Below are 25,373 nucleotides of genomic sequence, written 5' to 3' on the forward strand. Positions count from 1 at the left end.
TTCATAAGGACATTCGAGTTTTGATATTTTTACGAAAAGTTTCCATTTGTCTGCAATCAAGCTTGTCATTTGGACTCAACTCGAATATCACATCCCAAGAAAGAGCTTCACTGACAACTGTGTCTACAACGATCCCTGTCCTTGTAATTTTCTACTAATGGATTTTATTTTGTTGCAAGCATTTATTCCCATACAAATTAGTCCAGTTTATTGATTTGTTTCCTTGCTGATTGCCAGTTTCTCAAACTAGAGTAAAAGCTCAAGGGATACTGCCCTTTCTTATTCACTGCGTCGCATCCCCAGAAACTAGTTTCAGTGAATGTGATGGGTTGAAATGTCAACCCAAAAAGATATGTTGAAGTCTTAATTCCCAGTGCCCCTGAACATAACCTTACTTGGAACTATGGCTGCTGCAGATGTAGTTAGTTAAGATGAGGTCATACTGGAGTAGGGTGGTCCCTAAAACAATGTGAGTAGTGTCCTTATAAGACAGCCCCATGAAGACAGAAGAACAGGGATAATACCATATGATGATGCAAGCAGAGGTTGGAGTTATACAGCGCCAAGCCAAGAAATGCAAAGATTGCCATCAGAAGCTAGGAAGAAGCTTAGACAGATTCCCCAACTGGTTTCAGAGGGTGCATGGCCCTTTTAACACATTGATTTCAGGCTTCTCGCCTCCAGAACTGTGAGACGATACATTTCTATTGTTTAAGCCACCCAGCTTGTGGTACTTTGTCATGGCAGCCTTGGGAAACCACTGCAGTCCCTCCCATATAAAATGCTGAATAAGCATTACTGAAAAGAAAGAAGTGTTTCCTTTTTTACCCTTGTTGTTGTTGTTCAGTCGCTCCGTCATGTCCAACTCTTTGTGACCCCACGGACTGCAGCACACCAGGCTTCCCTGTGTGCCATCTCCAGAGTTTGCTCAAACTCATGTCCATTGAGTCGATGATGCCATCCAACCATTTTCATCCTCTGTCACCTCTTTCTCCTCCTGACCTCAGTCTTTCCCAGCATCAGGGTCTTTTCCAATGAATCAGCTCTTTGCACCATGTTGCCAGAGTATTGGAGCTTCAACTTCAGCATCAGTCTTTCCAATAAATATTCAGGGTTACTTTCCTTTAGGATTGACTGGTTTGATCTCTTTGCTGTCCAAGGGACTCTCAAGAGTCTTATCCAGCACTACAGTTCGAAAGCATCAATTCTTCAGCACTCAGCTGTCTCACATCCATACATGACTATCGGAAAAACCATAGCTTTGAATATATGGACCTTTGCCGGACTTTTCTACCTACCAGGATCAAATGCAGATATTTAAATTTGAGTTGTAGGAGGGAGAAGTTGACACCAAAATTATACATTAAAGGATTAAAACTTGTAAAACCACCTTCTTGCAAAGCCACAGCAGTGCTTTGCCAACTTGAATAATATCACAACCAACAGGAGAAATTATTCAACACATACACACCCTCCCAATCCACCTCCTTAATTTAGATACAGCAGACCCAAGGTGAGTCTAGAAATTGGCTGTTTCAACAGGCACCCCTGAACAGTTTTGATGAAGTTGTCTATGGACCACCCTTGGAAAAATCCTGACCTACACATCTGACATTAGTGTACTATTCCCTGGTGGCTCAGAGGATAAAGCATCTGCCTGCAATGCAGGAGACCCAGGTTCGATCCCTGGGTTGGGAAGATCCCCTGGAGAAGGAAATGGGAACCCACTCCAGTATTCTTGTCTGGAGAATCCCATGGACAGAGGAGCCTGGCGAGCTACAGTCCACGGGGCCACAAAGAGTCGGACATGACTGAGCGAATTCACTTCATTCAGAGGTCTCTCATAGCTGGTGTGTCTCTGTTAATGTAATTGCTCAAAAAATACACTGGTCCTCCCTTCCCACCTGCAACCACAGACTGCTTTCCCACATGGGTTCACAATTAAGCTCTTTTGGATTTTTTTCTTCCTTTTGGCCATGCTGCCACGTGACTCGTGAGATTTTAGTTCCCTGACCAGGGATTGAACGTAGGCCCTCAGCAGTCAAAGTGCAGAGTCCTAACCCTGGACTGCGAGGGAATCCCCTGCTTTGGACTCCATCTACAACATCAGCTCCTCATGACTTACCAGCAGACTACCTCCAGACTTCAACTAAAACTCTTTCCTGAGTTTCCCCCATCAGACTCCGCAAACTAATGTCTCCTTAAAATAAATCTCTCTATATATACATCCTATTGGTTCTCTTTGAGAACTCTGACTAATACAGGTATTAAAACTCAAGTATCTTTTCCATCCTAGTGTAACTTGTGCTTTCAACCAAAAAGATTTCCCAGCAGTAGTTAGCTACTGACACATTCAGTGAAAATATAATACCTGGAAATTATAATAAAAAATATTCCCATGACAGTATCATCAAAAAGTATTATCTACATAAAGATAACTTATATTGTACATCTGTGTCCACAAATGTGCAAGGCCTAAACTCTGAACACTATAAAACATTGCTGAGAAAATTAAAGTGGACCTAAATAAATCAAGGGATATGTCATCCTCCTGGGTCAGAGGACTCAGTATTGTGAAGATGTCTATTCTTCTGATCTATAGATTCCTTGTAACCCCAATAAAAATCAAAGTGTTCATTTTTTTTAAAGAAATTGACAAGATTATTCTAAACAGTAATTGAAATGCAAAGGGCTTAGTCTACAAAAAGGAACTTTGAAAACAAAAGGCTGGAGGATAGCACTATCTTATTTCAAAACTCATAAATCTATAGTCATCAAGGCATTGTGGTATTGGGATGAAGGTAGGAATGTGTATCAAAGGAATAAAATTAAAATTCTAGAAACAGACCCACATATATATGGGCAACTGATTTTCAACAAAGCTACAAAGGCAATTCAGCAGAAAAAGGAGTCTTTTCAACAAATGGTGCTGGGACAAGTAGATAGCCATATGCACCATAAACTGTGATCGATGGGGCTTCCCAGGTGGCAGTAGTGGTGAAGAATCCACCTGCCAATGCAGGAGATGCAAGAGACGCGGGATAGATCCCTGTGTAGGAAAGATTCCCTGAGAGGGAAATTGGCACCCCACTCCATATTCTTGCCTGGGAAATCCCATGAACAGAGGAGCCTGGCAGGCTATGGTCCATTGGGGTCACAAAGAGATGGACATGACTGAGCATCTGAGTGTGAACTTTGATCCATATAATGCACTACATACAAAAGTTAACTCAAAAAGAATGACTGATGTAAACATTAAAGCTAAAGCTATTTTAAAACTCTAGAAAAATTACAGTAGAAAATTCTTGTGACCTTAGGTTTTGTAAAGATTTCTTATATATGACATCAAAAGCAAGTTCAAAACCATAAATGAACAAATTGATGCACTGAATTTCCACAAAATTAAAACTTATGTTCTTCTAAGAACACTGTTGAGAGAATAAAAAGACAAGCCATTGAGTGAATGAGAGAAAATATTTGTAATTCACAGATCTGTTATTCAGAATTAAAAATCTCACAGAGGTCAGTAAAAAACAGACACTTCAATAAATAAGTGGACAAAATATTTGAACAGATACTTCACCTAAGATATACACCTGTCAAACAAGCACATGAAAAGATGCTCACCATCATTAGTCATTAGGAAAATATAATGGAAACTATGAGAAATCACTATACCCCTCTGTGAAAGTCCAATCCAAAATTAAAAAGAACGACCATACCAAATACTGGTAAGGTTGTGGAGGATGGAACTCTCATATCTCATACACTGCTGGTGGCAATGAAAAATGCTCTGACTACTCAGGAAAAAAGTTTAGCAGTTTCTTACATATTTAATTTTACAACTACCATATGACCCAACCATTTCTCTTATAAGTATTTATACAGAAAGAGAAAATACATGTCCTGGGAAAGAATTATATACAAATGTTCATAGAAGGTTTATTTCCAAGAGCCCCAAATTGGAAACAACCTAAATATCCATTAACAGGTGAATGGACAGAACAAATTGTTATATATCCAAATAATGGGATAGTTCCACATTATAGGAAAGGAAAGCTAATCTACAGTGACAAAAGTTAGTGGAAGCCTATGAATGAGGTAGGTTGAAGTAGGGAGAGAGGTAGAGGAGAGCTTGGTGGGCCAGTTACCTAAGAGCACAAGGAAGCTTTTTGAGATGATAGATATGTTTATTATCTTGACTGTAGTATTAGATTCACAGGTACATGCATATATCAAAACTTAGACCATATACTTTAAATATGCACAGTATATTGCATGTTGACCATACCTCAATAAAATATTTGAAATATATTTATATATTCATAATACTGATGCAATTAAATAAATCAGGTGAAAAATTCTTACAGTTAGGCTCTTGTAGTATTAACAGATCCACATTATATCTTATCAAATTGGTCATGCTCCATATAACCAAAATAATCATGTGCAATAAAATATACCCAAATATGAGGGTAAACTAAATGTTCATTTCTTTCTGAAGTACAGAAATAAAAATATTACATCCCAGGGAAATCATAATGATATTTAACAGGAATTGGTTATTTCAGGGAATGTGGCTGAGTATTATTATGTTAGGACAAACTCTAAAGTAAAAGTGCTTGTTTTTAAATAATAAATTCTATGGCTGACATTTTAAACTAGCACTTGGAAATTGTCTGTTTTTTTAAAAGACACGTCATTATAAAAAGGAAAAAAAATCTATCTGCAGCAGAGAACAATCTACATTTCAATGTCAAATTATTAGAAAGTCCTAACTACTGCATATTTGCATACCGATATGAGAGACACAGGGAATCACTGATTATTGTTATTTATAATGTGTATTTATTTAACCCTATTTACTACAAATGAATGTTAAAGACCAACTGCCTTCCCAGTTGGACAAACAATTGCTTTAAAGCACAAAAAAGAAAAAAAGGCTTCTCTCAGATGGGCCTCAAGGGTGACTGAAAAGCATGTAGCAGCTGATGGAACGTATTCCCACTTTCCAACTCTTTCCCATGAGATCAAAGTAGCTACTTTTAGGCTAGTTTGTGAACCTTAGAACTCATTTGAATCAGGCGTCATATCCAACTGAAGATGTGAAATGTTGAGGTCTCCGGAGGACCGCTGGCCTTTAACCTGCAGTAGAAGTTTCATCAGCCACCAGGAAACTGATCTTCGGAAGCTGTCTCCTTCAGACACTTAACATGAGCAAGGCGATCAGCATGAGGGCTGCACAGGGAAGACACATCCAGCAGTCACCATGGTTTACTGGTGTAACTGTGTGTCCCTCACCATGCTAGGCACGTGCTAGGCACCGTGCTAGGTTATGACAATGACACTAAAACCATTGGGTAGTGATCATAACAACCAGATGTTACAACGAGTTTCCCACCACGGACTTTTTCTTCTCCTTTTCTCATCTATCCCTTAACAACAAAGCGGAAACGGAATAAAAAGTGGCCAGAATTCATAAAGACGTCCATGATCCCACAACCACAGGGCCATCGGCTTACTCATGCGTTATCACTGAACGTTCTCAGCGATCCTGTGGGGAAATAATTCTTATCCCCATGTTACAGAGGGGAAAGCTGAGGCTCAGAGAGAGTCGCTACCTGTCTCACCTCCCGCGCTCCTGCATTTAGGAGGAAAGTGGCTCCAGGACACCCCTGGCGCAGGACACCGCACTCACAGGGGCCGGGCGGGACCCCAGTGCTTTACCTACGAGACAGCGGGGCCCCGAGACCCAAAGTGGGAAAGCGGCCACTTGAATGTGGATCCCTTTGTTTCCCCAGGGCGGTCCAGCGCCCCCCACAGGAACTCACTCTCCCAAATCAGTTCCAAACAACTGAAGGCGAAATCTTCTCTCCTCGCCAGGCGCTTCTGTCTCCATTAAAAAGTCTTCAAGGTCGCCTTGCTGACGTCACGTTTCTATGGTAACCGCCAGGCGCCTGGAGATCCTCTACCACCTTAAATACCAATACCCTCCCACCCTCCTGCACCCCCTTATCTTTAGCTTAAAGTAAAAAGCCTCAGCTCTTCAGGCTGCAACCGAGAAAACATACTCATTAGGGCCACTAGACTGGGACCCCGGCAACTAACAAAAATCTGTCCAGTTTGGAGAGACAAAATATGTGCTTGTGGTTAGAAACTGCGTTTGCTTTAAAGAGACTGTTGCGGTTGTCCGTCTAGTTATGGTTTTTTCAGTAGTCATGTATGGATGTGAGAGTTGGACTATAAAAAAAAAAAACTGGGCGCCGAAGAATTAATGCTTTTGAGCTGTGGTATTGGAGAAGACTCTTGAGAGTCCCTTGGACTGCAAGGAGATCCAACCAGTCAATCCTAAAGGAAATCAGTCCTGAATATTCATTGGAAGGGCTGATGCTGAAGCTGAAACTCCAATTCTTCGGCCACCTGATGCGAAGAACTGACTCATTTGAAAAGACCCTGATGCTGGGAAAGATTGGGGGCGGGAGGAGAACGGGACGACAGAGGATAAGATGGTTGGATGGCATCACCGACTCAATGGACTTGAATTTGAGCAAGTTCTGGGAGATGGTGTTGGACAGGGAGGCCTGGCGTGCTGCAGTCCATGGGATCACAAAGAGTCGAATAAGACTGAGCGACTTAACTGAATTGAACTAAAGAGGCAGTAGGGGATTCCCTGGTGGCTCAGAGGGTAAAGAGTAGGCCCGCAATGCGATAGACCTGGGCTCGATCCCTAGGTTGGGAAGATCCCTCGGAGAAGGAAATGGCAACCCACTCCAGTATTCTTGCCTGGGAAATCCCACGGACAGAGGAACCTGGCAGGCTACAGCCCATGGGGTCGCAAAGAATCGGAAAAGACTGAGCGACTTCAATTTCACTCTCTGCTACGATTCATGGGGTCGCAAAGAGTCTGACACGACTGAGCGACTGAACTGAACTGAACTGAAAGAGACAGTATAGGGCTTCCCAGGTGGTACAAGAATGTAGGGGAGGGGTGGAGGGTCTCGATTCCTATGTCAGGAAGATCCCCTGGAGATGGACATCTGCTCCAGTATTCTAGCATGGGAAATCCATGGACAAAGGAGCCTTTGGACAAATCCATGGACAAAGGCAGGCTACAGACAATGGGGTCGCAAGAGTCGGATACGACTTAGTGACTAAACCACCACCAGGGACATATTATCAGAACAGAGAGACCCAGGGAAATACCCTAGGGGTCTGGGAGATGAGTTACCCTCCCTCTGAGGGTGAATGTGTACTATCACAGTCCATGCTAAGCAGTTAGCCATCTGCAAAGAAATAACCTGTCTCTGGTCATGTGACTGATGTAGATACATACAGAAAAATGTCAATGAGGAAATCTCAGAGCGATTTCAGGCAAGCAAACCTGGAACATTTAATAGGCAGAAAACTAAGTCATTTAAACCATACATTGGTTTTTCTTGGGAAATTTTTATCCTCCATTCCTGATATTTTCTTTCACCATAGAGGAACAGGCCAGACCAAACCCATGTGACCTCTCCACACATTCACTCCTCTACCTAGAGAATCATTTCCCTGATTAGTGAGGTTGTATGAACAAACAAGTTGCACAGCAGAGGCCCTCTCCCATCAAAGCTCTTGAAGCAAGCTGCCCTTATAGAGCACATGTTTGCTCTGCCCTCAGGCGTGGCTGCTAAGTCACTTCAGTCGTGTCTGACTCTGTGTGACCCCATAGACAGCAGCCCACCAGGCTCCCCCGTCCCTGGGATTCTCCAGGCAAGAACACTGGAGTGGATTGCCATTTCTTTCTCCAATGCATGAAAGTAAAAAGTCAAAGTGAAGTTGCTCAGTCATGTCCAACTCTTCGAGACCCCATGGACTACAGCCAACCAGGTTCCTCCATCCCTGGGATTTTCCAGGCAAGAGTACTGGAGTGGGGTGCCATCGCCTTCTCCATCTACAAACAAATCCACAGCTCTTCTCCTCTTTTCTGTCTCACTGACTCCCAAACTATTCCTACGATTTTGCTCCAAAATGGTTGAGTTTTTAAGAGGCCCTGAAAATATACTCTTTCATGTCTTGACTCTAAACCAATTAGGAAATATGAAAAATAAGAAAAATACATCAACTTTGTTCCTTATAAAGCTGATAGTGTATAATGTGCCTTAGATTTCACACAAGGCAAGTGGGCTTCATATTCATGAACCCCAGAACTGCACAGATTTATCTACCCTGCACTGATGTACCAGGACAGTCCTAAAGGACCAGAACTGCAATGCATATCTCTCTGCGTTCTAGTGAAGGTATCCTATGTGTACTCAAGAAGAGTGGCTTCCTTGCAAGTCTATCCTTGTAGCAGGAGAAAGTGTTTCAGGACACCATCTTTGAGAAACTCTTCTCAAAATGGGTAAACACTGCTTGTTCTGACTGTGTACTCACAAAGCCATCTTCTGAGGACATGGCTTTCTATGCATCTCAGGGAGCAGTTTGCAACAATACCCTCTTCTTCCTTTCACAAACAGCAAAGACTTGTCTGGGCAACGGGATTGAAAAGAATTTCTAAAATTCCAAGAGTATGATGAAAGTCATACATCATGAAAATTTATCCTGGGAATCCAAAAAGGAATTGAGGAAATGTTCAAAACCTATCCCCACATATAAACCCACACACAGACTATAGCCAAAATTATGAAATCCTACCAAACCTTCAAAGATCAGCAAATCCCTGTCTTATCCAATGGTTACAAACTGGAGAAAAAGAAAAATCACCAAAACCATATGGTTCAGATATCCATTTCTGTTTGACAAACACCACCAAGACAATAGCCATATTTTAATCTCTCAGGATACTGTGGGTGGTTTTCTGCTCCATGTAGAGTCTCACCTGTGGCTGTTGTCAGCTGGAGGCTCCACTAGGCTAGTACATCCAAGAAAGCTCATTCACGTGGATGAGCATTGGTGCTGGCTTCTGCTGGGGACTCAGCTGGTGCTGTTGACAAGAGCATCTTGGTTCTCCTCCTGATCACTCCATTTGTAGGGTTACTGGATTATACTTAAACCATTTAAATTTGAATTTGAAATAACAAATATTTTTGGTGTAGATTTTTTGCATGAAATATTTCTTTGTTCATCTGAAGTTCAAGTACAACTGGGCATCCTGTGTGTTTACTTGCTAAATCTGGCAACCCTAGCAAAGAAGTGTGTGAATCTATAAGTTTAAGGACACAGCTTCTGAGGTGACTCTTCCACTGGGACTTGTCTGGGGAAAATGAAGAGATCCTATATGGAAATAAAGACAAAAGCTGCTAATGACTGATGCTGGTAGAATGAAGGGGAAATGGACAATGCCATACACTATTGGTGCCAAATGGGCATATGTATTTCTTAAGGCCCATGTCATTATGCCTAAATAAGTTGAATGCCTTTTGATACAGAAGCCCTATTTCCACCAACAAGGGAAATTAATATGAGGGTTTAGAAAAAGATCCCCAGGGTGACTGTGACCTGCAATCTGGGTAAGGCACCCTGACTGAAGGGGCAGGTCAGGACCACATAAGTTCTCTAATCAACAAAGGAAAGAGCTACTACTATTTATGAGGCAGATTGTTTAGAGGGGCCCAAATCTAGCTTCTTCATGTTAGTGACTGGATTTCATATCACAACATCACAGGTGTCATTATCATCTCTTCGTGGATGTGGGCAACTCCAAAGCATGTGCTCCTGAGCACAGAGAAAAATGGACAAGAAGTTGCTCCCCATGCAAATTGCCAGAGCCAGGATTGGGACCTGGCAGCCTGGGCACCTTTGGTTGCTGGTAGCAGAGCTTTAGCAAAGGTATCAGGACATGTACTTCCGAATTGGTTAATCTTTGCTCTCCCTGTGTTTACCCTCCTGCAGCAGGAAACCAGGCCTTGGGCTCCTGCCCCCTGCTACATGGGAGATTTATAACAGAGCAGGAAGCAGAAGTTGTCTGAAGCCAGTGTTTCTTCTGTCCTTTGTGAAAACTTATGGAAATGACTGGGCTTCCCTGGTGGCTCAGCCAGTAATGAATCCAACTGCAATGCAAGAGACACAGGAGATGCAGGTTTGATCCCTGGGTCAGGAAGATCCCCTGGAGGAGGATCTTCCCTCCACTCCAGTATTCTTGCTTGAATAATCCCTTTGATAGAGGAGTCTGGCAGGCTACCTAGTTGGGAGAATGGATATCTCAGGTAATAGAGAAGGAAGTGAGATTTCTCCCAGAGAGGGATGAGGTTGGAGGTCTACAGGTCCCTCCAAGTGTAGGGACTTGAGCATGGCTCCATATCAATGCTTTGAGTGGATCCATGGATGGTCCATCGAGGCCTGGTATCTGATCACGACATTTTTTGAATGTGGATCGTGGGATGGATGTAGAAGGAATGGGATTCCAGTTTTTGCCTTAATCACAATATACCATGCACTCTCAACAGATGACACCATGCCCAAGGGATCAAAGATGGGTTCTTGAGGATCAGATTTCCTAGATATTGCAATGGCTTGTGAGGGGATTCCTTGGAAGTCCAGTGGTTAAGACTTTGCCCTCTTACTGCTGAGGGCCTGGGTTCCATCCCTCAAACCATGTGGTGCAGACCATAAAACAAAACAAAACCCACAATGGTCTGTGAACCTCCAAAGGACCACAGCCACAGTACACAAACAGATCAACTACGTCTGGAGTATTAGAAATTTCACATTCTGCTGGGGAGTCAGGTTAGAGGTGATTAGGCAAAAAAAGGCTCCTGATAATGAAAGAAAATTGACAAACACTACATATACCCAGTGACCTCTTATGTAGGTGATAGGCCACCAGGAGTTAAGGACAGGTCATTTTTTTTTCACTTTATTTATTTATATTTTTGGAGGCTTATTACTATACAACTTGTATTGGTTTTGTCATACATTGACATGAATCCACCATGGATTTACATGGAACCCCCCTCCCACCTCCCTCCCTATCCCATCCCTCTGGGTCACCCCAGTGCACCAGCCCCAAGCACCTTGTATCATGCATCGAACCTGGACTGGCGATCCGTTTCACATATGATAACATACAAGTTTCAATGCCATTCTCCCAAACCATCCCACTCTCACCCTCTCCCACAGAGTCCAAAAGACTGTTCTATACATCTGTGTCTCTTTTGCTGTCTCGCATACAGGGTTATCAAAGGACAGGTCATTTAAAATCCCCCATAGGACAACTGCTCTTGGTGATGGTGATGATGATGGTAATGATGATTGATGATGATGAAAGCAATGAAATCCTACCCCTAGGTTCAAGAGAATTGAGTATGGGGATTATGTGAATTAATAACAGATGTTTCCCCTATGAAACACGATATGGAGGGTAAAGAAAATTAATATTTATAAAATTAATGTAGACAAGTGGTACTCTAAATTGTATTTACTTTAAACTTAACACTTATTCAGTTACCTGTTTAATCCTATACTTCAGATAAGGGTAAGAAGTTAGGAGAGGTGAAGTAGACCAGGGAAACTGCTTTGAATGCCTGCACAGTACTTAAACTTGAAATAACCCCAAAACTTGTCCCATTATATCCTGAAGCTACCAGGGTTCTAAATACTCTAATCTCGCTGAACACTGGCATTCAGTGCTGCCCAAATTATTGCTTGATTGGACATGAGTTTGAATGAACTCTGGGAGTTGGTGATGGACAGGGAGGCTTGGCGTGCTGTTATTCACAGGGTCACAAAGAGTTGGACACGACTGAGCAACTGAACTGATATTGCTTTTTAATTGAAGCATAGTTGATTTACAATGTGTTAGTTTCTAGTATAGAGCAAAGTGATTCAGTTATACATCAATTCAGTTCAGCTCAGTTGCTCAGTCGTGTCCAACTCTTTGTGACCCCATGAATCACAGTTATACATATATATACATATATCATTTTTAATATTCTTTTTGATTATGATTTACTATAAGATATTGAATATAGTTCCCTGTGTTATACAGTAGCACCTTGTTGTATTGATGTTAGTGTGTATCTGCTAATTCCCAACTCCTAATTTGTCCCTCCCTGCTCCCCTTTCCCCCATTGGTAACTGTAAGAGTGTTTTCTAACCATGTGAGTCTGTATCTGTTTTGTAAATAAGTTCACTTGTATATTTTAGATTCCACATATAAGTGATAGCATATGATAGTTGCCTTTCTCTTTCTGACTTACTTTGCTTAGTATGATGATCTCTAGGTTCATCTATGCTGCTGCAAATGGCATTAATTTTATTCTTTTTTAAGGCCAAATAATATTCCTATCTATATATAGGAATATTATATATATCCTCTTTATCCATTCATCTGCTGATGGACATTTAGGTTGCTTCCAAGTCTTGGCTACTGTAAAAAGTGTTGCTATGAATATTGGGGTGCATGTATCTTTTCAAATTAGAGTTTTTTTCAGATATATGCCCAGGAGTGGAGTTGCTGAATAATATGACAACTCTATTATTAGTTTTTTAAAGAGATTCCAGTATGTCAGCAAATTTGGAAAACTCAGCAGTGGCCACAGGACTGGAAAATGTCAGTTTTCATTCCAATTCCAAAGAAAGGCAATGGCAAAGAATGTTCAAACTATGACACAACTTCACTCATTTCACATGCTAGCAAGATAATGCTCAAAATACTTCAGGCTAGGCTTCAACACAACCCAGTCCAGTACCCTTGCCTGGAAAATCCCATGGACGGAGGAGCCTGGAAGGTTGCAGTCCATGGGGTTGCTGAGGGTTGGATACGACTGGGCAACTTCACTTTCACTTTTCACTTTCATGCATTGGAGAAGGCAATGGCAACCCACTCCAGTGTTCTTGCCTGGAGAATCCCAGGGACAGGGGAGCCTGGTGGGCTACCATCTATGGGGTTGCACAGAGTCGGACATGACTGAAGTGACGAAGCAGCAGCAGCAGCAGCAGCAGCAGCAGGCTTCATCAGTATGTGAACCAAGAACTTCCAGATGTACAAGCTGGATTTAGAAAAAGCAGATGAACCAGAGATCAAATTGGTAATATCCACTGGATCATAGAAATAGCAAGGGAATCCCCCCCACACACACACAAACACATCTGCTTCATTGACTATGGTAAAGCCTTTGACTATGTGGCTCACAACAAAATGTGGAAAATTCTTAGAGATGGGGGTACCAGACCCCCTTATCCATCTCTTGAGAAACCTGTGTGCAGGACAAGAAGTAATAGAACCAGATATGGAATAACAGACTGTTTCCAAATTGGGAAAGGAGTACAAAAAGGCGGTATGTTGTCACCCTGCTTATTTCACTTCTATGCAGAATACATCATATGAGATGCCAGGGCTGGATGAAGCTCAAGCTGGGATGAAGATTGCTGTGAGAAATATCAACAGCCTCAGATATGCAGATAATAACACTCTAATGGCAGAAAGTGATAAGGAACTAAAGAGCCTCTTGATGAAGGTGAAAGAGGAGAATGAAAAAGCTGGTTTAAAACTCAACATTCAAAAAACGAAGATGGGACTGGCATCCAGTCCCTTCACTTCATGGCAAATAGATAGGGAAACAATGGAAACAGTGACAGAATTCATCAAAATCACTACAGATGGTGAAAATAGCCATGAAATTAGAGATGCTTGCTCCTTGGAAGAAAAGCTATGATGAATCTAGACAGTATATTAAAGAGCAGAGACATCACTTTGTTGACAAAGGTCCATATCGTCGAAGCTATACTTTTTTCACTAGTCATGTACAGATGTGTGAGAGTTGGACCCTGAAGTGGAAAACCGCAGCGAAATATAATGTTGACTGATGGAGTTTTCAATAAATTAGCTATAGTAGATACCTATGTACATTTCAATATAGATATAATGCATAAGGCAAATATAGCATAAAGGGGGGTGGTAACAGGACATATTAAGGTGAGGTTTCTATTTATCAATTGAAGTGGTAACATACTGATTCTAAATAGACTGTGAAAAGTTCAGTAGTAGTTTATAATCCACAGAGCAACCACAAAAATGTTGCTCTACAAAGAGAGATATTCAAAATCAGAATTAAAAAATTAAAATGAGATACTCAAAGGCATTCAAATAACGCAGAGGAAAGCAAGAAAGGGGAAAGAGGGTAGTGAAAAACAGAGAGGACCAACAAAACATGGAAAATAAAGTGGTAGATCTAAGTCAAAACATACCACCAATAATTAATTGTCAATGGCCTAACTGCATAACTATATGAACTAGATTGTCAGAATGGATTTAAAAAACAACAATGTGAAACACAAATAATGCTCCAACTATATATTGTCTACAAGAAACTCACTTCAAATACAATGATAGGTAGCTTAAGAGTAAAATGATGAATAAAAATACACCAGGCAAACACTGATCAGAAGAAAGCAGGAGAATCTATAGATTATATTATCAGATAATATCAACTTGAAAACATAGTTTAAAGAGGATCAGTCAATTCACCAGGAAGATACAATAATTATAAATATGTATTATAGCTAACAACAGTCTTAAAATACATGAAGCAAAACTGAAGGAACTGAAAGGGGAATAGACAAATCCACAATTATAATTGGGATCTTCAATATTCCTCTCTCACTAATAGATAGAATCAGCAAAGTTATAGATGAACTGAACACCACCATCAACCAACTAGATTTAATTGACATTTATAGAGTGGTCCACCCAAAAACAGCAGAATGCACATTCTTTTCAAATGCATACAGAACACTCAGCAAGACAGACTATATCCTGAGTCAAGAACCAAATCTTAATAAATTAAAAAAAACTGAAACCAAACAAATTGTGTTATCTGACAATAGTGGAATAAAACTCTAGAAATCAATAATAGAAAGATAACATGAAATCTCCAAGAACTGGGAAACTGAACAATACATATTTAGTTCATGGCTCAAAGAGGAAGTCTCCAGGGAAATGAAAAATACATAGAACATTATTAAAATAAAAATAAAAGCAAAAATCTAGAGCTATAAAAATTGGGGAGTCAGAAAACACATAGGTCATTTTCAGGTTAACTACAAAAAGGCACAGGAGATTTTTTTTGGCATAGTGGAACTCTTGCATATCCTGATTGTGTAGTGGTTATATGACTGTATGTACCTTTCAAGGCTTACAGAACTGGACACTAAAAGGAGTGAATTTTATTTTCTCTAAATTATACCTTAATGAAAACAATTTAAAAGCACACATCTTGTTAAGTGAAGAATGTGAGTAGCAGATCAGTGTTATTCTGTGATTCCAATTTCATATCTAACAAATTAGTAAATCAGTTGATGAGTAGACCAATGTATCTATTTATGTATGTGTATTTCAATATACATAGAAAATTGTATGCCAAGTACCAATCAAACAGTAGCAGTGGCTACCTTTGGGGAGTGGAATGCAAAGGATTTCGCTTTGTCTGGCTGTGAGGCATATTAAACCGCACATAAATAATTTATATTGATAATCCATCATGAAACACTATATATGGAAGATATTCTAATAAACAGTGAGAGTACTGAGGAGCATAAAAGTAATATTCAATATATACTTAAAACACATTTGCCTAACTCTTTGATCCCCTGAAATTAATGTGGGAATGATAAGTAGCTCCATATGGTTTATAATCCAAAAAGGCAAAAAATAAAATCAAGTTCAGTGACTACAGCTAAAACTTTAAATAAATGTAATCTGTGTTCCTTTAGAATTATAGTTCATTTCAACCTTGAGTATTCATTGGAAGGACTGATACTGAAGCTGAAGCTCAAATACTTTGGCCACTTGATGAAGAAGAGTGAATCATTAGAAAAGACCCTGATGCTGGGAATGATTGAAGGCAGGAGGAGAAGGGGATGATAGAGGACAAGATGGCTGGATGGCATCACCAACTCAATGAACATGAGTTTAAACATGCCCCCTGACATGGTGAAGGACAGGGAAGCCTGTTGTGCTGCAGACCATGGAGTTGCAAAGAGTGGAACATGACTGAGCAACTGAACCACAACAAATGAAAACAAGGCCTTGTGTAGAGGTAATATTCATTGGATGAAATGCAGCACAAGAAACCCTGTCACAAAAGCTGACAAAGTTATATGTGCTTGCAATAGTTCCTGGACTATCTCAATCCATCTATTCTTCCCTGTTTTGGAAATAACTTTCTTGCCACCCTTCTGGGCAAAGATAAACTTAGAGGAATGCTCAGTTAAGAAGGACAGACCTTTGCAGTATCTTGAAATGAAAAAGTAAGGCAATGGAGATCTATAGGGTCTGTTTATATATGCTGTATTTAAGTAAGGCCTTGCATACAGTTCAGTTCAGTTCAGTTCAGTTCAGTCGCTCAGTCATATCCGACTCTTGTGACCCCATGAATCGCAGCACGCCAGGCCTCCCTGTCCATCACCATCTCCCGGAGTTCACTCAGACTCACGTCCATCGAGTCCGTGATGCCATCTAGCCATCTCATCCTCGGTCGTGCCCTTCTCCTCCTGCCCCCAATCCCTCCCAGCATCAGAGTCTTTTTCAATGAGTCAACTCTTCACATGAGGTGGCCAAAGTACTGGAGCTTCAGCTTTAACATCATTCCTTCCAAAGAAATCCCAGGGTTGATCTCCTTCAGAATGGACTGGTTGGATCTCCTTGCAGTCCAAGGGACTCTCAAGAGTCTTCTCCAACACCACAGTTCAAAAACATCAATTCTTTGGCGCTCAGCCTTCTTCACAGTCCAACTCTCACATCCATACATGACCACAGGAAAAACCATAGCCTTGCATTACAAGCTACATCTAATTTCACGCAATGCAAATAAAACTTGTCAAGACGTTCTAGGGAGTTATATGTGCTTGCAATTATTACTGTGCTATCTCTGTTCATCTATCCCTGTCTGTGTTAGAAGTGGCTTTCTTGCCAGCCTTCTGGGCAAAGATAGACAGAGAGGAATGCTCAGCCGGGAAGGACAGAAATTTAGAGAATCTAGGATAGAAAGAGAAAGGCAGTGGCAAGCGTATTTTCCATATTTAATATTGTATGCAAATTAAGCCTTGTGTAGATGCAACATCTGACTGGATGAAATGAAGTACAGAAAACCAAGTCACAAAACCCTAGGGAGTTATCTGTGCTTGCGATATCTACTATACTATCTCTATGTGTTCATCATAGTCTGTTTTCAAAGTGACTTGCCATGTTCTCCTCGAGGGGATCTTCCCAACCCAGGATTCAAACCCAGGTCTCACCAACTGCAGGTGGATTCTTTACCATCTGAACCACCAGGGAAGTTCAAGGTAGCCTCAGACAACAATTTTGTCTTGCTTTTCTTTTTCTTTGGGATGTTTTGGTCACTGTCTCCTGTACAATGTTATGAACTTCCATCCATAGTTCTTTAGGCACTCTGTATCAGATAATCCCTTCAATCTATTTGTCACTTCCACTGTATAATCGTAAGGGATTAGATTTAGATCATAACTGAATGGCCTAGTGTTTTCCCTACTTTCTTCAATTTAAGTCTGAATTTTGCAATAAGGAGCTAGCTCAGACAGTAAAGAATCCGCCTGCAATGTGGAAGACCCAGGTTTGATCCCTGGGTCACAAAGATCCCCTAGGGAAGGGAAACTACCCTCTCCAGTATTCTTGCCTGGAGAATTCCATAGACAGAGGAACCAGGGGGGCTACAGTCCATGGGGTCACCAAGAGTCGGAGACAACTGAGCAACTAACATCTGATTGAATGAAATGTAATGCAGGAAACCCTGTCAATAACCTAATGTAGTTATATGTGATAGTGTAGTTCTACCTGGCAAGAGCCAAATGAAAGGTGTGGAATAATCAGACTATCTAAAATCTTCTGTAGCCTTCACCTAGCCCTAGAGAGCACTTTGCAGGCGCCATCTACAGCACCTAAGTTGAAAAAAAATCAGTTTCCGGGCTTTGAGAGTCTGACTTCTGTAAACCAGGTCCATAATGCCAGAGGAAGGATGCAGGCCTTGTTTGGGCCGTTTGTGCACCAGCTGAGTATTTAAAAGCCTGGCTAAGCAACCCTGGCTTGAACGGTAACTCTCCAACCTAGGGAAGGAGCTCCTGGAAAATGGGACCAGTCTGGCAAGCCACTGCCTCCAATTCTGAACAAAAACCTCAGTGAACTGCAATAAAAAGGAAAACAGCAAAACCAGTTTCCAAATACAAAACACAAACAGAAGTAAACATATTTATAAAAAAGTAAAATATCCTTAAAAGTCAATCAAGATAAATGTTTTTTTCTTGACAATGCTTTAATCCCAGAAAAACAGCCTTAAATGTAAACTTGGTGAATAAATATGACAGCTGTTGCCTGGGGGGAAGAGATTACACATCTGAGTAACCTCCTTAGTGAGAAAAAAGGAATAATACAGAAAGTATTATTCTGTACAAAGGATATTTCTTTCAAGCATTTGTGATGATACATTGAAAAATTTTCTTAATTAATTTAATTAATTAAATTTAATTATTTTAATTGGAGAATTTTGATAAAACGTGTGGCTATGTGGAAAGTATAAATCACAGAAATTAAACCTTCTCTCCTCCCCACAAAAAGACTTAAGGATTAAGGAAATGAAAGAAATTGAGGCCACCAAGGAACTGCCATCCCAAATGCCCAAGTTTCCAAATGTACTTAATGTCAGACCATTTCTTAATGGTCCAATACTTAACAAGTATTTTTGTGGTTAGGCTTCCCTGGTGGCCCACATGGTAAAGAACCACACCGCCCCTCACCACCACCAATGCAGGAGACATAAGAGATGTGGGTTCGATCCCTGGGTTGGGAAGATCCCCTGGAGGAGGGCATGGCAACCCACTCCATATTCTTGCCTGGAGAATCCCCATGGACAGAGGAGACTGGCGGGCTACACTCCGTAGGGTCACAAAGAGGGACACAACTGAAGAGACTTGGCACAGACACAAACACTTTTGTTGTTGTTAATGAAGCAGTGTCAGATAATGAAGAACATTACATTTTTATTTAAAAGAAACAGAATATGAAAGGGGCTTCCCAGGTGGCACTAGTGTTAAAGAATCTGCCTGCTGATGCAGGAAACATAAGAGACATGGGTTCAATCCCTGGGTCGGGAAGATCCCCAGGAGGAGGGCATGGCAACCCACTCCAGTATTCTTGCCTGGAGAATCCCATGGACAGAGGAGCCTGGTGGACTATGGTCCATTAGGGCTGCAAAAAGTTAGACATGACTGAAACAACTTAGCATAGCATACTATGAAAAGAGCACACTAAAAAGAGTTTTGAGTGGTCACATTTATAAATAAGGATATAAAAATTCTGTATAAATGATTAGCAATTATATCTGGTATGGGAAAAGATGAAACAAACAGACAAAATATTTCAAATTGAGTAAAATACAAATGATTCACTTTACAATTTTAAAGGGAAAAAACCTTAATTAATCTCCTTTTCTAACATGATGTTTGTTTCATGGTCAGATACAAAAATTACCATCTTTAGAGACCAGATGCACAAAAATTGACTTTCTTGTCAGGAATAATTTATCATTATTTGACATATTAGAAAAACATTAGAAATATTAGAAAAATCTTATTAAAGGACTTGAAAAAAGGATTTTACTGCAAAGACCTAGACAAACTATCGCAAACTCAGCAACAAGTAAATCCACCTGGCAGGGTGGGATGCCATGTGACTGACCTACACATCAAAATAAATTTGGGAAAATGAAGGTTCTTTTCAGAGCTGTGTGTCAGGGAAAAAGAGCTATGGATATTTTCAAAAAAAAATTCACTAAGTCACTTTGTATCATGCTAATTGTTGTTGAGCCAATATTTGTCACTATGCCATATAGATGTTTTCACTAAAGCTATTGTAGCACATTGGTCTCATACATATTGTGTTAGAATGCATTTTGATATATCGAATCCATTAGGACAGTTTTATGTTTTGGCTGTTTTGCACTTGTAAATTCAGGAAATAAACAGAAGCATTAATAAAATAACATTTAAATGCCCGATAATTCAGCTGAGAGTGCAGGGTTGATTGAAACAGGTGAATCTGGTGAATAGAGAGACAAACCTGGCTTGATGTTAAAGACTGAAGGGGAGGGGATAATAAGTACATCTGACTTTTAACCTGATGGGCAAATAAGGAAAAATCATGCTCTGATGCTGTGTTTTTGGAAAAGGCTAAATAAGGGAAGTGAAGTTGCTCAGTCATGTATGACTCTTTGTGATCCCATTGACTGTAGCCTACCAGGCTCCTCCGCCCATGGAATTTTCCAGGCAAGAGTACTGGAGAGGGTTGCCATTTCCTTCTCCAGGGGATCTTCCTGACTCAGGGATTGAACCCAGGTTTCCCGCATTGCAGGCAGACGCTTTACCCTCAGCCACCAGCTGCAACTACAGTAAATAACATATTGCAAGTGTGAATCAGGGAGAAACAGTGTTAACAGAATAAAAATACCATAAACTTCTTTTGAATTCATTTTAATAAATAACAGCAACAAAATGCCCAGAAAGAGACAAATCAAATTTTCAAAAAATAATATCTTTGTCAAGTCTCCAAGATTCTGAAATTATATTTCATTCAGATTTGTTTTTGTTCTTTTCTGGCCTATAATCTTTCATTTTTAAAAATATAAGCCTTAATGATCTGCAATTATGCATCATTCTGAGAATGAGAGCATCCAGTGAGAGTAGTTCATGTCCCATTCTCCACTAGCTCAGCCAGTGAAGGACCTGCCTCTTGATTATATTAATATAATGGTATTAATTATATTAATAGGTGGTAATAGAGCAAGAGAAATATGACTCTCCCCCACCATCTTTTTTGTCAAGCTATCTGAATATTAAAGTTATTTTATTTTTTTCATCACCCAGCATGTATACCTGACAAAATAAAACCCAAAATATTAACTTGACAGGATGAAAACCTCATCCGAAGACAGAGACCAGTAAGATGGGGTTGGCCCTGATTCCTAACCTATCATCAGCCTCCTCCTTTTTGATCATAACCAGTCACTCCTGAATAAGAAGAAGATGAAATGAGTGTTGGGTGGAGGGGAAGAAAGCTTGAAAAAGTGGACATTTATGCTTTCTTCTTAATAAGAAGGACTTTAAAAGCAATCTAGGATTATTGGTGAGCACGAGCGGAGCATGAAGCTCTATAATCCCCTCTAGCAGGTTGTCAATCCAGTCCTTGCCATGCTGCCTAGCGTCCCTCTAGGGTTTGTGACTCGGCCAGTCCTGCTGCTCACCACCTCTGCTGGTGCCCTAGAATTCTTCTGAAATCTGGAAACCTGTCTATGATGTAACTAAGTCTTCCTTAAAAATGTTCCTTACACAGAGGTAAGTGTGAAAAATGTCAGCTCTTGGGAACTGGAGTTAGGTGGGGACCATATAACTGTGGGAAGACATGATGTTTGACCAGCTATTTTGTCATACACTACTGGGAATTTTGTTGTAAGAAATCATAAGACTCACAGTTATTGCTCTTGCTAAAATAATTTGACTGGCATAGTGAATTCTATCCCATTTAGGAACACAATGTCTTTTCCCAGATGGGATCTTCACAGAGAGGTAAAGGGCATTACCCAAGGTCACATAGCTACTGGGTAAGAACCGACACCAGGACCTAGGTGATCTCCCAAATCTCACTCTAGTGTCTGGTCTATCAGACATGGTATTAGCCTTTGAGTGTTTGGACCTATCAGAAGCTTATAGAAACTGTTTCTCTGCATTAATCTGCTTGACAGGAAATAATTTAAAAGAAAAGCTATTTGTTCAGTCACTAAGTCATTTCCCACTCTTTGTGACCCCATGGACTGCAGCATGCCAGGTTCCTCTGTCTTCCACTATTTCCTGGAGTTTGCTCAAACTCATGTCCATTGCATTGGTGATGCCATCCAACCATCTTATCCTCTGTCACTCCCTTTTCCTTTTGCTTTCAATCTTTCCCAGCTTCAGGGTCTTTTCTAATGAGTCAACCCTCCATATCAGGTGGCCAAAGTATTGGACCTTCAGCTTCAGCAATAGTCCTTCCAATGAATATTCAGGGTTGGTTTCCTTTAGGGTTTACCGGTTTGATCTCCTTGCAGTCCAAGGGACTCTCAAGAGTCTTCTCAAGCACCACAATTTGAAAGCGTCAATTCTTCGGTGTTCAGCCTTCTTTATGGTCCAGCTTTCACATCTGTACATGACTACTGATGTAGTCTACCATAGATCTGACTATATGGACCTTTGTCGGCAAAGTGATGTTTGTGTGCTTTTTAATATGCTGTCTAGATTTGCCTTAACTTCCCTTCTAAGGAGCAAGCATCTTTTAATTTCATGGCTGCAGTCACCATCTGCAGTGATTTTGGAGCCCAAGAAAATAAAATCTGCCACTGTTTCCACTTTTCCCCCATCTATTTGCCATGAAGTGATGGGACTGGATGCCATGATCTTAGCTTTTTAAATGTTGAGTTTTGAGCAAGCTGTTCACTCTCCTCTTTTGCCTTCATCAAAAGGCTCTTTAATTCTTAACTTTCTGCCATTAGAGTGGTATCATCTGCATATTTGAGGTTATTGGTATTTCTCCTGGCAATCTTGATTCTAGCTTGTGCTTCATCCAGCCTGGCATTCCATGTGATGTTCTCTGCATAGAATTTAAATAAGCAGGATGACAATACACAGCCTTGTTGTACTCCTTTCCCAATTTGGAATCAGCTCGTTCTTCCAAGTCCAGTTCTAACTGTTGCTTCTTGACCCAAATACAGGTTTCTCGGGAGGCAGGTATGTGGTCTGGTATTCCCATCTCTTCAAGAATTTTCCACAGTTTGTTGTGATCCACACAGTCAAAGGCTTTAGGGTAGTCAAAGAACCAGAAGTAGATGTTTTTCTGGAATTCCTTTGCTTACTCCATGATTCAACAAATAATAAATAAAATAATAAAAATAAATAAAAGCTGATACAGTGTTCATTTCTTTGACCCATCTCAGCCTCCACTTGGGGAATTAATCCAAATTAAAATATATAAGCATAAAATGCATAATGTTTTTCCCTTAATAAACTCCAACAGCTGGGAATGTCACACGTCAGGTTGAGTTCCAGGGTCTGCTTCTGCTTTTCCCTCTCCTAAATTCTTTCTTGTGACCACAAATCTGCCCCCATTTGTGACTCCACTGATAAGTGTTTTTGTAGGCAGGAGAGAGAGAAGGATTTACAATTGAAGTATCAGTGTTATATTTGTGATGTTTACCCCATGTTGTTTGTGTTTGTAGTTTGATTATTTTCATGTCTGTATTATAACGCGTTATAGGATTATAACACTCTTTTTTGCTTGATGGACATTTGCATTGCTATAAGTTTTAAGCTTACTAATCAGTCTTCTTCATATCTTTTGGTGGACACAAGGACATGTTTCTGTGGAAATATACCAAGACTGCAACTGCTGAGTCAAAATGTACATGAATGTTTAGCCTTAGTAGATGTTGTTTTCCAAAGTGGCTGTATCAATTTATACTTCCACCTAGAGTACCTATGTGTTTTTAAAATAATTTATCTATTTTTGGCTGTGCCGGGTCTCTTTTGCTATAAGCGGGCTTTCTCCAGTTGTGACGAGCAGGGGCCACTCTCTAGTTGCAGTATGAGGGCTTCTCATTGCAGTGGCCCCCTCTTTCTGTGGAAAGGGCATGCAGGCTCAGTAGTTGTGGTCCACAGGCTTAGTTGCTCCAAGGTATGTGGGATCTTCCCAGACCAGGGATCAAACCTGCATCCTCTGCACTGGCAGGTGGATTCTTAACACCTAGACCTCCAGGGAAGTCCACCGCCAGTCTTTTGACTGCTATCCATTCTCCCATTTGACAGATGGATGGGCAAACCAACTGGGCCTAAGAGAAGTTAAATTTTTTTTTTTTAAGTTCCAAGTCTGAATTCTAGGCTCTTCCTACTAGGCCATCAACTTTTACTGCATGGGTTTTCAATACTCAAGAATTAGTCATTTCAAAAATACATGGAATGATTTTTTATAAGATTAAAATTGTGTTAAAGTTACCCTCTTAAATGAATGAAATGTTACCTGAAATTTACCCTGAAATGCATGAATATTAGTACTTAATCAACATCATATCTTAATAGTAATGGTTGTGGCGGTAGTGGAGGTTTAGTTATTCCCTTTGGTCTAGGACCTGGGTTGACAAAATTTCTTTGTAAAGGACCAAATAGTAAATATTTTAAGCTTTGTGCACTATCTATTATCAAACCTAGTATTTACATATCCTTTATATTGTTCTGGTTACTATTGGTGCATAACAAATTACTCCAAAAATTAAAAGATTAAAATAATCATTTATATTCAGAAAGTATTCAGCTGCTAGGTTCCTTATTATTGTTATTCCACTATTATTTTCTTCCAGTTTTGCTGAGATATAATTGACATATAATACTGTATAAGTTTCAGATGGTAAAGAATCTGCCTGTAACGAAAGAGACCTGGGTTCGATCCCTGGGTCGGAAGGGAAGATCCTCTGTTGAAGGAAATGGCAATCCACTCCAGTATTCCTGCCTGGGGAATCCTGTGGACAGAGGAGCCTGGTGGGCTGCTGTCCATGGGGTCGCACAGAATCAGACATGACTGAAGCAGCTTAGCATAACATGCATCATCTTACATAGATACAAGATCAAAGAAATAGAAAAAAAAATTGTGATGAGAATTCAAGATTTACTCTCTTATTATTCATGTGTAACATATGGCAGTGTTAAATATATTATCTTGTACATTACATCCCTACTACTTATTTATCTTGGGCTTCCCTGGTGGCTCAATAAAGAATTCACCTGCCAAGGCAGGAGACAAGAAACACAGGTTGGATCCCTGGGTCGGGAAGATCCCCTGGAGAAGGAAATGGCAACCCACTCCAGTATTCTTGCCAGGGAAATCCCATGGACAGAGGAGCCTGGTGGGTTACAGTCTGTGGGGTCAAAAAAAAAAAAAAGTCAGACATGACTTAGCGACTAAACAACAACAGCTTATGTATCTTATCATTGGAAGGTGTACCTTTTGTCTGCCTTCATCCAATTCTCTTTTCTTCCCCACTCTGGTAACCACAAATCTGATCTCTTTTTCTTTATTTGTTTTTGAAGTTTAATTGACCTACAACACTAAGTTAGTTCCTGTTACACAACATAGTACTTTGGACTTTCTAAACATTTCAAAATGACCACTGCAATAACTCAAGTCACAGTATGTCACTATACCAATATATTACATAGTTGTTGATTATATTCCACACTGCATATTTCATACTGGTGACATTTATTTTGCAACATGAAGTTTGTACTTCTTTATCTCTCTCACTTCTTTCTTTCCTCCCGCAACTCCCCTCTCCTTTGGCAATCACCTGTTTGTCCTCTGTGTATGT

General features: G+C 40.4%; 1 long non-coding RNA gene and 1 other non-coding gene across 2 annotated transcripts in view; one reads left to right on the forward strand and one right to left on the reverse strand.

Annotated features, from left to right (window-relative positions):
- LOC138931222 (uncharacterized) overlaps positions 1–5,928 on the reverse strand; it is a 55,156-nt gene extending 49,228 nt beyond the window's left edge. The window contains exons 1-2 of the long non-coding RNA XR_011446477.1: positions 5,832–5,928; positions 5,044–5,238 (exon numbers count right to left, since the gene is read on the reverse strand). This is a non-coding gene — a long non-coding RNA (uncharacterized lncRNA). The remainder of the gene's footprint in view (positions 1–5,043; positions 5,239–5,831) is intronic.
- On the forward strand, positions 1,627–1,698 carry TRNAC-GCA (transfer RNA cysteine (anticodon GCA)). The gene has a single exon. It is a non-coding gene; the product is annotated as a tRNA-Cys (tRNA).
- Positions 5,929–25,373: the final 19,445 nt, after the last annotated feature.

The sequence above is a fragment of the Ovis canadensis genome, chromosome X (assembly GCF_042477335.2).
Source record: "Ovis canadensis isolate MfBH-ARS-UI-01 breed Bighorn chromosome X, ARS-UI_OviCan_v2, whole genome shotgun sequence".
Lineage (NCBI taxonomy): Eukaryota > Metazoa > Chordata > Mammalia > Artiodactyla > Bovidae > Ovis > Ovis canadensis.